Source organism: Chlamydotis macqueenii, chromosome 10 (assembly GCF_036417535.1).
Source record: "Chlamydotis macqueenii isolate bChlMac1 chromosome 10, bChlMac1.mat, whole genome shotgun sequence".
In the NCBI taxonomy this organism is placed as follows: Eukaryota; Metazoa; Chordata; class Aves; order Otidiformes; family Otididae; genus Chlamydotis; species Chlamydotis macqueenii.
In genome coordinates this window covers 20,157,540-20,174,104 of record NC_141565.1, presented here as the reverse complement: position 1 = coordinate 20,174,104, position 16,565 = coordinate 20,157,540, and positions in this window count along the sequence as shown.

The window sequence follows — 16,565 nt, the reverse complement described above, 5'->3', positions numbered from 1 at the left end:
TTCTTTTCCTCCACAGATCTCAGAACTTTCACAAAAACCCATAGAATGAAGCAGTTTCTATTTGAACACAACACATTTTTCAAGATCCATTTATCTGAAAACGCTCACTTATCACAAATTTAAGCAACAACAAATACCTCAAACACAGTCAAAGCCAGCCGTGTCAAGCCTGACAGAAGTTGATGGCACTCATAAAAGGCACAGCTTTCTAAAGAGACATCTTTCTCCTGGAAAGTGTTAGCCAATTGATAATACAGGTAATATTCAGCACTCAACATCTACGCTGATATATAAAACTGCTGTCAAAGCTGCTGTCTTTATTGACATCGTCATGAACACTTTGCTCCCAAGGTAAAGACATTATTGTCAGAAGTAGCTGAAAACATTATATAAGATTTTTCTCAGTTTAACTATGTAAAAGTCAGCTGTTAGAAATTCTTCAGAAGTCCTTAGCATCAGAAAAAGCCTGAAAGAACCCAGTTGACAACAGCATGTTTCACTTAAAATCTTCAAAGAGCATTTTAACTGGAAGAAAGCAGTGTGTTGGTGTGACCAGTCACTCCAGGCGTGGGCAAACGTGGCTGGCCAGCACAGAGCTGACCAGGGCTCGGGCAAACTTAGGGAAACCCAACTGATGAGGAAACTACTCAACAACTGGTGTTCAAGAGGCTGAAAGAAGGTCGGTCCAGTCACATATGGCCCCTTGCAAAGCTCTGGAAGCATGTATTGTCATCGCAGACACTCTGTGTCCGTGAGAGATAGGCATCCTTGGAGGAGCAAAGCGTAAATCCTGTTGTGCCCATTGCTGCGTTCTCCTTCACCATATGCTGAAAAGAATAGGCTAAACAAAAGGAATTAAGTATTGCCTCCCTCAAGGCTGACTTTATTTAACCTTGCTATGGTTTGACAGATAAAACAAGTCACTGAACACCAAATCTACAAAGAGTTTTCAACAATTTGCCACCTAGTGAAATCAAACCGCAGAGACTTTTTGCTCAGGGGTGAGCTCATGCCTCACTCAGTCCCATTGCAGCCTCAGCCCTTTCTAACAACCCCCCTGTCCTGTTCAGGGGCTTGGAGATGAGCACGTGCCAGCACTGTCTCCCCGCTTTCCCACCCCCATGACATTTTATCCCACTCAGCTCTTACCTCTAATGTAATTTGACTGAGATGGAGAAACCTCACGCTCTCTAGAGATTGATTCTCCCCAAGCACAGCACATAAATGAATATTTTACAAGTCATATAAATGCAGCCTTTTCCATTTTTCTTTTCCTGTTCTGCTGTATGAAGGCTGATGCCAGTACCGATTCACGGCACTAAGATCCCATCTCAGGGGTAGGCAGAGATCCCCAGCATTCCAGCTGAGCCCCTCACCAACCTCCCCCTTTGGAGGATGCCCTCATAAGCTCCAAAACCGACCTATGCTGCTGTTTAGTATGTAACTTTTGATGTCACTTTAACTCCCACTCAGCTGTAACAGCTGATTACTAAAAATGTGTGGTTGCTTATTTGTTCTAGAAAAATCTTTCAGAGGTCCTGTGCATCAGTGGTCTGCAGTGACCTCTTTGGTGGTGAAAAACAATCTGCACCAAAACTACTGATGTGTGAAACCTCCTTTAATAAGAAAACACTCTTTACATGTGGTTACATTCCTTAGCACCCAGTGGTCAATAGCTAATACGATGTGCCTTAAATGTGGCTATAGGGAAATAACACGTGACACGTCAGGATCCCACTGCAACAGCCCCACACTTTTGACTTCAAAGGCAATAGAAGAGGAATTTTGAGATCAAAGACTCCCAGCACAATTACGGTTTTTGAAGTTTGCAAGCCATAGAAATTGGAGGCACTTTAGTTCATTCGCTCTTGTAGTTTTCTGAACTCTGAATACTTTGAGTCACTGCTCAAAGTTTTGATGCAAACTAATGTTTTGATGCACAAGGATCTGAAGATGCCAGGGAATTCCAGATCAAGCCGCTCTGAGAGCAAGGGCTCTCTTCAGCTTTCCCTTGATTGTGTGGATAGTTTGCAAGGTTTGGAAAACAAACCAAAACCCCAAACCTCTGCTATATGTTCTGATGAAAAGTAAGCTCTGCTGCTTGGGGCAAACACCATCTTTTCAAATAGACATATACAGAAGGCTGTATTTTTGGATGAAGCATACATAAGTGTAAAAAGTTTTTTCTACATTTCATTGCACCTTCATTTGTGCACCCTCCAATAGAAATAACAGCAGCACATCAATTAAAACTCTGGATTCCCTTGCTCACTGCTACCCTGACATTTTAGATTCTTCTTGCAGTTTTATTCCCTTGGTACCTGGTTTATGGATGCACGTAACCATTTGCTCATTGCCAGCATTGGCCGAGCAACACCTTTCCATCCATCAATGCATGGGATACAAGAATAGGTCCAATGTCACTCTTAAAACCTTAACCAAGGAACACTTCCAGTCCAACATTTGTTTACAATCAACAGATCAAACAGAAATACTAAGTCAGATACTCAGAAACAGACGATCTCCCAATGCACTGTGACAGATACACAGTTGCCTGTATCCTGGTACATATATTTCTCAAATCTCTTTATCCTTTTCTGTATTTAAGTGTTCTTTTCCTCTTGCTTATCTACTCGCTTTTATCGATATTGGTTACCTTACTTCCTTCCATGAAAATCACTCAGATTGCTACATGATGAATCATTTCAAATAGGCAATTGTGCTTACTGTGAAATTCAGTATTTTTGTTGGAAAGTATTTTTAACGTCTTGCTTGACAGTCATTTGTAACCAAACTCTAAAGCACAACGAATGCCCAGTCCCTTTTCCCAGCTCTTGAATGAAACAGCAGACACTGTTTAAGGCTCACCCACGGCACAGGCCAGATCGTACACCCCATAATTGCTCAATTACCATGACAACATGTCCATGCCTAATATTCCAAACTAACTATAAAACATCAGTGGCAAACATTTTAATCAGCCTTGCAATCCATACTGTTTAATGACCTAAAGTCATATCAGGCAGTGCTGCGAGTAAAACCTGGCCAAGTCAAATTCCACTTGAAAAAGCAAAATATGGGCAAACACCACAGCTAGCCAGAGCATCAGCCCTTCGAAGCCAGCCCATGTGGGAGAAACTCTGTTGTGCTGGAATTTCCAGAGACTATGAAACAGAAAAGCTGTCAGCACTCTTTGTGCATGGCGATTCCCGAAAGTCGCATTACATTACGTGCTTAAATGTTCAGCTTGGGAACTGAATTGCTTATCCTTTATGAGAGATAATCTTTGAATGTAGCAGTGCACTATGTTAACCCCATTTGTCCAGAAGTCTGCCCTGGGCAGGTAAAGTGATTATAAATCTCAGCAATACTCTATATATCTGGGAGGCTAAAGTAGAGTAACAGCCTCCTCCTGCACTACAGTCCTTGTAAAACAGGGTATATATAGCAATAAATCTGTTTATTTTTGTTATGGTTCTTCCATTACTCTCTGACTGCTTCTGTTTTCTCTTTGAAAGCACTAGATTGTACCATTCTCTGTCTGTTCTCAGCATCATAAAATGAAATTCACCTCATTGATCAGAAGATGACCTCTATCCAGTGCCTCTTAGATTAGAGATAACAGCAGGCTGCTGTCTAACCAAGAAATAATTTCTTTAGCTCCTCTTTATAATGATTGCCTCCTAACAGATCACTTAAAAACTGGAACGGAAAACAAATGAGAATATCTTCTCTCAGTGTTTGTATTTTGCCTTACCAACAAACACACACACAGACACTGCAGCGCACACAATTCATTTTTTCTGCAGAGGATGAAGAAAATATTTAGCTGTGGATAGACGAGCTGAAGAAAAGGGTAAAAATGGATTGACAGAAAACCTACTTTTTGCCTAAAAGACTTCATGCTTTCAAACAGGAAGAATGGTAAATGTACATTCATGTGAAACTTAAACTGTGTACTCAGGAACAGGTTTTTAAATATCAGCATTAAAGATCACGTTAGAATATATTATCACATTCTGCACTGTAGCATGTGTTACATATTTATAACAAGGCAAGCATGAAAGACTAATCATACGCTATGAATAGTGCCATGTTTTTACAGCGAGATGTGCAAAGCATTCCCCCAGACATTCACTTCTGCTGGGGGCAGGAAAAGGGAGAGGCTCCTCCACCACCCAGCTGCTCAGCATCCGCTGCGGGATGGTCCCACTTGGAGGGTGTTAATTGTACGGTGACATTTGTCTGAAAATAGGCATAAATGAATGTATTATTCCAGCTATTTCAGGCCTGTAGCTGAGCTGCAGGAGAGGTTGGCAGCAAATGTTGCACTTTGTTCCCAGGGCCCTGGCCCCTCTGCCTTGGCTAAGTGACGGGGTCTCCTGAGGGCTTGTCAGCCTCTCAGCTTCAGTCTTACCACCCTTCACTTCACCGTATTGAAGAATGTGCTCTTTAGGAATCAAATGAACTTTTCTTGTTCTTTTCTCCCAACAAAACTTTGAGTGCCTCAGACACTGGAATAGGTTTTTGACAGGTGACCTTATTTTATCAAGTAATATGTCGTCAAAGCAATATAAATCTGATAGTGTATTACATGAGGACAGATGAAATACTACATGGATATATCATCCAAGTAATGCTGGTTTTATGATCTATTTGCCCTAAAATGGGCTACCTGGCAGAAGCCCTTTCTAGTGCACCAGGCTTTTCTTGTTTTATTTAAGGAGAGGGATCTTTTAAAAGATGGAGAATAGCAAGAAAATGTGTTTCTTTCTGCGGTTTATACCACCGCTCCCTTTCACGTGGTCAACAAAAGCTGTTATTGAAGTAATTTGTGAGGCAAATAGTGCATTTGGAATTCTCTGTAAGGGTGGAAAGGCAGCATTCAGCCTCTGTGGAAAGATGCCCTCAGTCTCGGACATCTATATGCAGATTGCGCTGCAAGAAATTTAGAATGAGATCATAAGACTGAGCACAAAAAGAAATACTGATAGTTCTGCAAGAAGGGGATGTGTTCAACAGGATACAGGATCAACTACAACAGAGTTTGCCCATAAAGCACATCTGACCCTGTAGATGAAGGACAGCCTTTAAAAACTTCAATAACATATTTACCATGTTAGTAAATATTAGCATTTATTTTGTACTTCACTGCCCAGTTACAATTTCTAAACAAAATGTAACATGCCCAGGTCTCAGAACTCAGAGCTTATTCCCAGGAGAAATGAGAAGCTACCTGCTCAAGGTCAGCCTCAATCACAGAGCCATGGAATAAAGAAAGTCTGAGCATCCCCTAGCTAGGAAAATATCAGCTGGGAATAATCTCTGTTTTGTCAAGAAAAAAAAAAAATCCTTGGGATAGGAGTGTCCTTTGCTCTGGGGTTGCACTGGGACTGAGATTCTGCTGTAGACTTGTTCCATGACATCATACTGGAATAAGACAGTTCCAGTACTGGAATAAAACTTGTTCTGCACAAAGTTTTCTGCATTTTCTAATGTATCACTGAGTTTCCCTGTGTCCTCTTTTTTAAAAAAAGGGAGGAGGTGTTTTGGTTAGTAACACCCTTCAGGTGTGAGGAACCCAAATTCTCTGATGGTCAAAGTCGGTTTGAGATGGTTAGTTCCTAAGGCACGCAACACATTGCAGTGCAGAGCCTGCCATTGTTTCAAACAATTTCATCTGTTCTTTGATTTTCAAAACTCCCAAAAACACACAGCTAAGTTGACAGATACATTTGCTATGTAATATTGGCTCTGCAATGCTAATATTGGCTGTTGCCTGACATTTTATATAACAACATTTATATAACCAAAGTTCCTGTGATTTCTAAGTTATCTCATGCATCACAAAATTTAAAACCAGCTATTCAATTTTCTTCACTTATCAACTTAAAGCTTATGATGAATCAAGTAACATCAGAGAAGATACATCATGCCTCTGTTTATTTAGTTTACATCCCTGCAGTTGATGTACCTCATGCAGGAATTGACCTTTGGAAGAACTATAGCAGCACACTATTTTTGCAGCGGTAAAATTGATGGAAATTGATGATGCCTGAAAAACACACAATTATACTGTCTTGATTAAAAATGGAGCACATTTCAATGAACTTTTTCCCTTCTTCGCATGATTATGATACACAAGTACTAACATTAATGGTATTTTTTTTATATAATGAACCATAAAATTACAGTTGGCAGTCAAGAGCACTCTAGCAGATAAGTAAGGCAATTTTCCTCATCATTTTTCCCTTTGTTGTCAATCTTGTTGCATTGCCCATTGCCTTTTCAATGAGCTGTAATGTGAATATTCGAGATCTTGCTTTTCCCTGGTGTATATATCCCAGTTGAAATAATTCAGTTTCATGCCACCCATTTTAATAGGTTTTATTAAGTAAACTTAATATTTTTAGGTTTTCCACTAGTACAAGAATTTGCCTGCACATTGACAAAAAGAATAACGGCATTTAAATTGTACAGGTTTCATGCAGATCAGCAAACGTGCTTATTGAGCTTGCTATGCAAACATGCTTAAAAGTTTGGGTTTGATTTTGCACTAATACTGCCTGTCTGTACAGGAGGTTTTTATGAAGTTTAGACATGTTTGAATACTTACCCACGTAAGTATGACAATCCAATTAACTATCAGTTTAGACTGAACCCGTTTACAAGAAACATACTGTACAGCTATTAGCTCTCATATTACAGCGTTTTAGGAAGCATTTGCTTCATGCTATTTCAAATTGACCGGAAATTTACAACTCGATATAAATTACAGTTACTGTAGTACGAGAGATGAGGAAAACATCACCTGGCCTCATCCATGTCTTACACAGAATAAAATGGCAATGCAGATTAATATGTTATGCGGTTTGGAGTTAGGGAATAAAAAAAAAAGTGACGCTCTCTTGAGAGGAATTATCATTCTCACCTCCCACTCCATGTAAACAAGCAGCTACCGGATAATCACAGCTTAATCCTGCTTCAGCAGGAGGATGAAGTCTGGGCTCCACTGGAGACAAAAATTTGGTGAGTGTGACCTCCTCCACAGTTGCAGTGCTGTGTGAGAGAGATCCTTCTCTAAAGAAGTTTGAAAAGTTTATTTTTCCATCTTCTCAGCTGTAGGATTTGTCACAAAGCTTAGCAGCCAGGGAAGGAGATTATCTAGATAGCTCAAACTTGATAAAGATCAACACTTTATTATCATAGTGAGTGCAGAGTCATGAGAAACTCATCTTCTGGACATGCCATCTGAAACTCAGGCTGATTTTATGTTGTGGAAAACAGCCAATTGCTTCCTGATTCTGACTCAAATCTCTCCTGATCATCTTACTAACCTGCCTTTATTATTTGCCAAGGACAGATTTTTTTTTTTTTCTTTATCTGAACAAGATGTTTGTGGGTTTTTATGTGGCATCTAGCAATCCCTAAGAATAGCAACAGCACAAACAAAAACACGTTACGCTCTGTTCATAAATGAGAGCCACGATTACAAAAGGCTGCCCAAAAGTAGCAAGCAGTAACTCCTTACAGTTCATTGCTCAGCCCCTCTGCCAAGAAAAAGATCCTGGCTCTGTTCTGAAAGTTGTTCCTGGCTTCACACTAATTCCAGAAAAAGCTTATCATCTCATAGTTTTACTTTTTCCCCACAGACTATGAAGTAAACAGTATTAGTCACTGCCACTGAAGACAAGCAAAATCAACAGCTGTGACTTGGGTATTGGGTAACGCTACTGAAATCCTCACATTCCCAGAATCGTTGTAGCTCATTTCATGACATTTTCTTGAAGAAGACTAGGAATTTGCAAGACTGCAGGCCAAGAGGTTTTTTTTTAAAGAATTTTAAAAGTTCAAGTATTCAATCAAAAGTAATTGTTCTATTTTTGTAACTTTCAGCCAGTAAAGATAAGTTATCATTACCTCTGTTACATTTTGCCTTATCAGCCAAAACTAAGAGATGAAGGACCATAAAGTTAAACAATCTATGGAGTAGTAGTTCAAGTTAAAGGAGGTGACCCTTATTTTCATTCTGGATGTCTGCCACTCTATGAAACAATGCTTATACTAGGAGAATAAAAGGCCTCCTAAGACCTCCTGCATGGCTGAATTAAGTTTCTTACAACAAGCAACCTAATTAAATTTAGGGCTACTTTCTGTGGTATTTCAACATATTAAGTTCTCATTGACTTCAGTAGAAGTGTTGTCCAGTTAAAGGCTGTGTTACTTAAAACTACTTTATTGAGCTCTACTTGAATAGCCACACATAACTCCAGGAGCTCACAAAGATCTCTACAGTCACAGGATAGAAAAAGCAAGAACCAGCTAACTAAAACATTCTAAAGAACTGAAAAGAAAAACAATCTGTAAACTGAAAATGAGACATCAGGATTTAACAGCATAGATTTGAGTCTTACGTGCTGTATTTTCAGTGATGCAGCTGTGATTTACCCATTAAACCCAGAGCATCTGGCAGCCAGGCAGCTGCACTTGGGTCCTGTGATGAGTAAAGGGTTTCACAGACCTCCCTCTCCTCCAAGAGCTCCTCTTCATTCAGTGGCTGAGCCGACCCCGCTGATAAATCTCCCTGATGGGATGAGTTTAGCCTCCTCTCTCCCACCACTTGCAATCAGCACCTTTGTTTTTATGTTCCCTCGGTAGCTGATTCCCAAATGCTTTGGGTTTGCACAATCTACCCAAGATCTTCTCTTTGAGCAGTAATACTTTTAAAGAGATCTGTTGTGGCTTAGCCCTACTCGGCAGCTAAAATACCACATGGTTGCTTACTCACTCCCCTACTTACCCCAACACACAGTGCGATGGGAAGGAGAATCAGGAGAAAAATAAAAGTCAAATTTGTGGTTTGAGATAAAAACAGTTTAACAGAACAACAAAGGAAGAGAAAACAGAGAGGAGTGGAAATAAAGGAAAAACAATAACAGAACATACTAAAGCACATAATTTACCATACAACAGCTCACCATGAATCCTGACATCCAGCTCCCTCCCAAGCAGCCAAACCCACCCCTCAGCACCATCCCCACTTTATAGACCCAGCTGCCCTCACGTGGGATGGAGCAGCCCCGGGGCTCATTTGGGTAAGCTGGCCCAGCTGTGGGCTAATTAGTAACCTATCCCAGCTGTGTACCCAGCCATAGGGGCCACCATCTCCAGCTCCTCTCCCAGCTTAGGTGAGAGTTAACTCTGTCCTAGCCAGAATCAGGACAAGGTCCAACATTTGTGCAAAGTTTGCAAGAAACTGTTGTGAAGAAGTGAGGCCAGCTTCCCGCTGAAAAGAAGCTGATGTGACCATGCTGGCTGCCTCTCCAGGTGGCTTTGAAACAGTGGTTAGTTTTATCCAATTTAAAGCGAACATGAGATCAACTTCCAGCCCTCATGGAAGTACTTACATGCTAGCATTAGCTGCAAACTTGCAAGACTTGTTCCTCAGATTTCAGCTCCAACAACTGCAATCCTTTCCTAAAACAAAGCTTAAATATAAAGTTAACCGAAGCCAATTTTTAGAAGAAACCGTTGGTATACCCAATACAGACTGGTTCTGATCACTAAGTAGCAAGAACTCACTGCCTGTATTTTGAGCATAGGCTGGTCCATTGTGTAAAAGCTGTTATTAAGCCAGACAAAGTCTATAAAATAAATCAGAGTTAAGACGAATAGCAATTAAATTATCTTACAAGCTGTGAGCGATGAAATGTGTTTCTAATATAGAACACAAGTTAGTGAATAAGGCTCCAATGTGAAAAACAAAACACTGTATGTCAGCTTTTGATACATGTCCATATATCTTCCACATAATCAGCGGTGGCTGATCCTGGCTCAGAAAGCTCAGAAAAAAAAAAAGCCCACAGCTCAGAAATGAAGGGTGTCAGGTTTGCAATGAGCTAATGTGGCAGAAGGTCAAAGTTGACAAATCAGCACCAGCCTAATGCCTTGAATATGTCCACTGCAGCATTAGTCTACGAAAGACAAATGAAGAAACTGTCAGCCAGCTCTAGTTTAAACAATGGAACAATTTAAAGTGGAGGAAATCATAATCTGAAGCAATTTGTTTCATACTGTACAATCATGATAAGGAAAATCTCAATTTTTCTCTATCAAATTGGGGTGTAAATAGGAGTTTGAACCAAAAATCTTTCATCAGAAAAAAGTCACATTTCAAGGTATCCTTGAGGATAAGAGCCAAGCTTTAACCTCCGTGGCACAGCAGTTACGAGAAAACAATTTGGCTTGGTTGTGTAGCAGTAAATAAAATGCTGCCAGTTGTATTGTTCATTTGGAGGTAGACAAGAGCAGGTAGACAAACTATGAATTCAAGAGATGTGGTGCTCAGCAGCAAGTCAGAGGAGCATTCTGAAAAAAAATGTTAATGTTAATGTACATTACCTGATGAGGTAAATTGCGTTTGCAATTTATTTCTAGAAGAAGATGGCCATTTAGCTCCTGAGGGAGCCGAATCAGAGTACTCTCCTCTTTTGGTCTCCAAGGTAATGTATCAAAAGGAGCACACAAGAATTATTATTTCTCAGTCTTACTAATGTTGTGTCTGCTCTTCTGTGAAAGACATCATAGGGGTCTTCACCATGAGCAACACGAGTAGAATGGCAGAGGGAAGACCATGAAAAAAGAAATCTGAACAAATCAGTTGTAATGTGTATGTTCCACTACATAAAAATGGTGATAAACCCAGAAAGTGAAAGAAATTGAAACTTAAAATTCTCACTGATCTACTCTGTAACTTCACACCTCCGTTATAGATTTTATTTCAGCCCTTTCATGAGTCTCTGATCTTACGATTTTCTCTCCCATTTTCCAGATTTTAATGAGTCTATCACGACATTTGTATAGCACTGAAGAGAAGGTTATGCAAAGTCTGAAGTAAATTCAAATTGATTTTGAGTACAAGGCACTTTAACTTAGTATGCATCTCCTTCTATTCAAAATGGCTTGAAAGCCTCACGCTTCCAATCTCACATTGGTTATATTTAAATGAAACAAGTTCTTATTATTCTGTGTGGTTAATAATTCAAGGCTCAATCCTGTTCCCATTAATGCTGATGGGAGCTATTTGCTATTGACTCCAAAGGGAAGAGGTGTGAATGCAATATGTATATCGTCAGATTCACTCCATTAGACGGCTGTAGCTTTCGGAAAATCCAAAGATTTCAGAGAGCTGATAGTTTGCAGAGATCTTACTATCAGGAAAACTGAAGAACACACCAATGAATTACAATTTTGTGGATATAGTTTTCTCAAAAAGAATTATTCCTCTTACGATACTTAGTCCTGGTGACAGTGAAGAAACAATCCGTTGTGTGTATTGGAGACATGAATAGTTCATCAGTGGTGATGCCTTCGTGCAATGTTGCTATTGCTTCTTTTGGATATCCAGCTCAGGTCTTGTCCTTCTGGTACTCTAATACTAATCTTGAATGTACTGGTTTTTATTGGGTGGATTCCCTAGGATAGCACCTATGCGCCCACAGTACAGATAGTCGGCTGTTGAAGTCATCCCAGTCCTTTCCATCCAGCTGGGTTTTTCTGGGATCGCTTTCCTTGGAGAAAGGGCTGCTCTGGAGTTGTCTCTGCTGATGCCAAAATGGCAGCTCAACAACAGAGTGACCACAGACAGTGGCAGACAGTGAAACACTTGCATTCTCCACTGATTTTCCATACTTCCGTAAGCCATTATGGTCCGTTGTTCTTGTAGTTGTCCTTTTTAAAAATAATAATCCAAACTGGACCATAACAGCCTCCTGGGTGTTACAATTTTAAAATAGTTAAAATACTTTAAATAATAACACAGTCGTCATAGAATCCTTTTTACTACATATTTGTTATTTTTACAGCTCGTGTAAAGGTTCTGGAGAGTGTATAAGCAATCTTAGTAAGACTGTAGACTTGGAAGATAACAAAATCTGAAGCAAGAATATTTTATATTTCTTTTTAGTATTAATTTCTTTTCAGCTTCCACTGTACATTTGAGAATGGCAAAAACAGTCCCTGAAAATCCTTTAAATGATTATCAATGTTTATGGTATGGTTGTATTCAGTAGTACTAGTGAAATCTATGAAATTACTTACATGTTTGATGAGATGCATATAATTACACCATATCTTGGCTTGGGGGAGCCCAGGTATAACGGAGAGAAGCACTGCAGGCAATTTTAAAACACTTGAGAAGGAACTTCCTATCCCCAGCTCACAAAGACCACTCATCCTTAGGCTCTGACCCTTATTGACTAACTGGCAGGTTTTCAGGAGCAATATCCATGCAGATTTTATAATTAATTATGTTTTCCTACAATTCTTCAAGGAAGTTGCACAAAGGGAGAAAAAATCAGTAACAAAATAGTATGATCTGAAGCAAAAAAAAAAAAAATAAAAGAAAGCAAAATAAAAGGAGGAAGATAAAGGAGACTCCTCTAAAATTAGTCTGTTTTTTTAAGACGTGTCTCACAAAAATATTTTTAGGCTGTAGTGGTGTAAACCAACCAACACTATTGACAGAACGATGACAGGCTATTGACTCAGGTGGAGAAGGATCCAGCCCTTGTGCATCACATCTCTCACTGGAATTTGAGCCCTTGAAGGCTACTGAGAATGGATTCTATAAAACTAAACCTAAAAAGTGTATTATTTCTCAGAGGACACAATTGTAACAAGCTGTTCCTGATGGCAAAAATCCAATTATTGTAGTAAAGGTTGTGCTCAGTTATTTCTCACTTCACGTCCAAGTAAATTGTAATATGAGGTGCACGGGAACCCTGCTACTCTACCTTTACTGATACATAAGATACACTCTATCTTTTTCCAGTTGTTAGTAAGACAACAGAGGGAAAAACTGAAGGGTAACGTCATAAAGTACTCGCCAAGAGTGTGATATATAGATTTTTTTGTATTTCTCAAGAACTGTGAAGAAAGTTTAGTATAGATTGGATTAAATATATATTTTTCTTTGGTGTCAGAAATAAAGTTATCTTCATCTCTATTGAATTTTTCTTCTTCTCAGATTGTAGCGTATGTTAAAGTAGTACAAGTGCTTTTTCTATTTGCTTGGCAGAGGAGAAGAAAAAACTCTACTCAAAACTAAAGGCTAAAGCAATTATTCCTAGCAGTATCTTTGCTTTCTGTGAAATGGCAGTTCGGCTTGCGAGGAAAGCTAACTTATTTTTTAAGGAAACCAAGAGCAGTAAGAATGAAGGCCTTGGTGAATTTTCTGCACTGGTCATTGCAAATGATCGACGCCATACTCCTCCCCCTGAGCTCATGGCAGCGTAGTCCCAGAGCAAAAACCTCTTCAGGCTGCCCAAGGAAGTGGTGGAGTCACCATCCCTGGAGGTGTTCAAAGAATGTGTAGACATGGCACTCCAGGACATGGTTTATTGGACAGGGTGGTGTTGGGTTGATGATCTTGAAGGTCTCTTCCAACATTTTCTTTCTTTTCTAGATTTCCTTCCAGGTCATAATAAGGTATGGAAGAAGGGCACTTCAAACAATGCTCGATTGGCCTTGCTTTCCTTCCCATCTGGTCCTTCCACTGGGATGTCCTCCAGCCCCTGAGACACCTAGTTCTCTCCTCTTTGGATCATGGGTAAAGTTACGTATTTAATTTGCTGCAGCTGCCAGGCTCAATCATACAAAACTGTTTCTCTTTGCTGTGAATAAGCTAAAAGACAGCTGAAAATCAGGGATTTTTCTGGGCAGCACGCTTTGCCTGACCTCACTTGAGATGACCTAATGCAGTTTATGAAATTCTTTTTAGGTATTTACTAAACAAGATTAAATCAAACAAATAAAACAGAAAGCCTCCACAGAATAAGTCTGACCTGTTACATCCCAGATTGAACTGAGACCAAATTCTGCTTCACATTCACAGCTAAAAATAAGGTTTCTCTATCAAATGGGCACTGCTAGGCAGGGTGCAAAATATAATTAAGCACAAAATCCAGCCTTCCTCGTATCAATGAGATAAAGCAGCACACAGTGAGGAAAAGGACAGCAGAACTGGGCCCAAAACTTAAATTTAAACCAGTTTACTTTAAAAAGATATTTGAAAGAATGACCGTGCAATATGAATACTGTACTTTAAAAAGTGCTTAGCGCTCACAAAGGTGCACTAACCCTCAGTTGGGAAGATGCTACATCCATATTTGAAAATAACATCTACTGGATGGATCAGTTTGAACACAACAGGTGGGCAGCTGCCTTCTGTTGAGATAGCACTAATTTGGTATTGTTCTGTTGAAGCTGACTACAGAGTTGGGTAGATGAATCCTTAATTGATCATTTTTTTGCTGACTCCTAACAGGACGAGATGTATTTAGACAGGAATTGCCCAAAACAAATACTAAACATGCTGCTTTTAGGATACATTGGAGGGGAGGGGGTAACCCCTTTCCAGGCATTCAAGAGATGTGCTCATTTTAATTGTTATATGACAGTAACTAGGAAACAGAAAGAAGAGCTGTCTTAGTGGTTCCACTTAAGTGTCTCCATTCGGGTTTAATTTTGAGTTTTCATTCCAAATAGTGAAGACTGAGATCCCTCTTCTGTTTTGGGCCATGATGTTCAGTAAACACCTGAATTGTACCTTCAGCAATAGTTGTTTGGGTTTTTTTTTCACTCAAAACTCTTCTAAAAACAGCGAGCGTGCCAAATTTCAGAAAATTCTGCGGGATATAATTATGTTTGCTATAATGGTTTTAGTAAGACCAACACATAAAAGGCAATAGAAATCCAATTTGTAAGAAACCAACACTTCTGAGACTAACATTACAAAACTGCCCTTTGCTCAACCTGAAATGTTTTTAATAACACTGTGACACTCAAGACATGCTTCAATCAAACTGATATTTACTTATTGACCCCAATCTTGTCACACAGGTCGGAGCTACCAAGGGTTATTTGCCAGACACAAGACAGGGCCTTGCCCACTGGCTACTGTCAGAGTCCTTACGTCTGTTTTCATTTATCTTAGCAAAAATCTCCCCAAGTAAAAGCTGCAAGGCTTGACTCTCAAAGTTTAGAAAAGGTTCATTTCTCAAATTAAAATTTTATAGGACCCTGTCTGTCAGAGCAATTTCCAGACACGCCAGCCTTCGTCACTCCTGTTGACACTGGATTGCCTACAACCCCACCTGCAGCCGCCATGATCCCTCAGAACCGCTCCGGAGGTTTGTCCTGCCTGAGGAGCTGGGGAAACACCATCGCAGGCAGTTATGGCCCTGTTCACCACCTCCTTCACCCCAACACAATGGTGCCAGCCTTTTCCTTTTGATCTCGTTCAGTTTACAGGGGTGTTTTATACGGCCAGGTTTATGATTGCCGTTTCTGCCACGTCTCAGTCATGACTGCATTTAGCCAACAACAGATGTAAACCAATTCTTAAATATGGTTGTGAATGCATAGGTTAAAAATACTGTAATCCTGAAGGAAGGCCTATTTTGGAGGAAAATAAAACCCTCAAAGGAAGCAGACAAGTTTATCTGGAAGCAAACTATGATAAATAAAATTATTCCTGTGGAATATTCCAATAATCTCTTTTTAATACTTAGACTGCTTTAAATAGTATGCAGATTAAATTTGATACAGATGAAATTGCAGCCTCTATTTATTTGTATTCATACATACAGCAGCAACATAAAAACCTCCGGAGTTTGTGGAGGAGTCTGCTGCAAATAACCGTATCTACAGCGGTGGTGTAAAACGTACCAGTGTAATATACTGGAGAAAGCTGTCACTTGTTTGGCAATTAACACTGATATAGGAGGGAAAAGGAATGAGAGGATATTAACAGATTAATCTTGAGTCCTTTTAGTCTGCGCTGAAGTAAAATGACAATCGAGTTTACCCCGACTCCCGTTAAATCAGTGCCCTCTGCTGATCGCTGCCTGGATTAAAATGGCCGTGCCCCAGCAAAACAGACACAACCACCCCAAATAGAGTCCAAGTCTCTGTCAGGAAGAAACCATATATGGATTTAACCCTCAACACCATTTTTCTAAGTGAAGCTCCACACAACAGGGAAATTTAGCAAAAACAACATATACTGACAATACTGTCTAGAAATAAAAAAATCTCTACATATCTTAATTCCTGTCGTTCAGGCCAGAAATAAAAACTCCTCTGCTTGCTGCCTTGCTGCTAAACTTTGTCTTTTTCTCCTTTTTGATCAACTGAAACACTTTTAATGTATTACAAACAAAAAATGGTTGAGAGTTTCATAGTGCAGCTGCATATTGAGATAAATTGTCTCACTTTGCAACAGCCCTGTTAGTTTAAAAAGCTGAAAGGTGGCTACAAGAAAGCAGAGCAGTTACAAAAAGACAAAAAAATCCAATAGTGCGCTGGGAAACTTGACAGCAGTCTAAGTTTAAATGCCTGGAGGAAGGAACACATTGTTCCATGAAGAATAGAAAGAAATGCACATAGCAATTTTTGGAGTCTATTGATACTATTTATATTTAATTCTTTCTTTTTAACTTGAACCTTCAGCTTATATGCACCAATAGGATTCAGCCAAATTTGAAAAAAAGGACCAACAACTT